The 278-nt window shown below is 21.6% G+C and overlaps 1 protein-coding gene across 1 annotated transcript in view; it reads left to right on the top strand.

Moving 5' to 3' along the window:
- The window catches only part of EMH_0084620 (uncharacterized protein), a gene marked incomplete at both ends in the record, with an annotated part of 2,449 nt that overhangs the window by 1,705 nt on the left and 466 nt on the right, over positions 1 to 278 (top strand). The window lies entirely within an intron of this gene.

The raw sequence follows: 278 nt of genomic DNA, 5'->3' as shown, positions 1-278 counted from the left end.
TTATTTATTTATTTATTTATTTATATTTATTTATTTATTTATTTATTTATATTTATTTATTTATTTATTTGTTTATTTGTTTTTTGTTTTCAAGGGAAAACACCGAAAGAGCAAATCAGAGAAAAAGGTGCGTATACACCCTGGGGTGTATAGGCAGCTCTTGCTGCTTCTTTTTATCTCTTTTGTAGAAACTGTATATTTATTGTTTATTATTTATTTTATAATTATTTATTTATTATTATTTATTTATTTTCGGCTCATTTTATTACTGCTCCTGT

The sequence above is a fragment of the Eimeria mitis genome, genomic scaffold, assembly GCF_000499745.2.
Source record: "Eimeria mitis Houghton genomic scaffold, Emh_scaff5863, whole genome shotgun sequence".
Lineage (NCBI taxonomy): Eukaryota > Apicomplexa > Conoidasida > Eucoccidiorida > Eimeriidae > Eimeria > Eimeria mitis.
The sequence above is the reverse complement of the archived record's forward strand: the minus strand, read 5'-3'. Positions and strand labels throughout refer to the sequence as shown.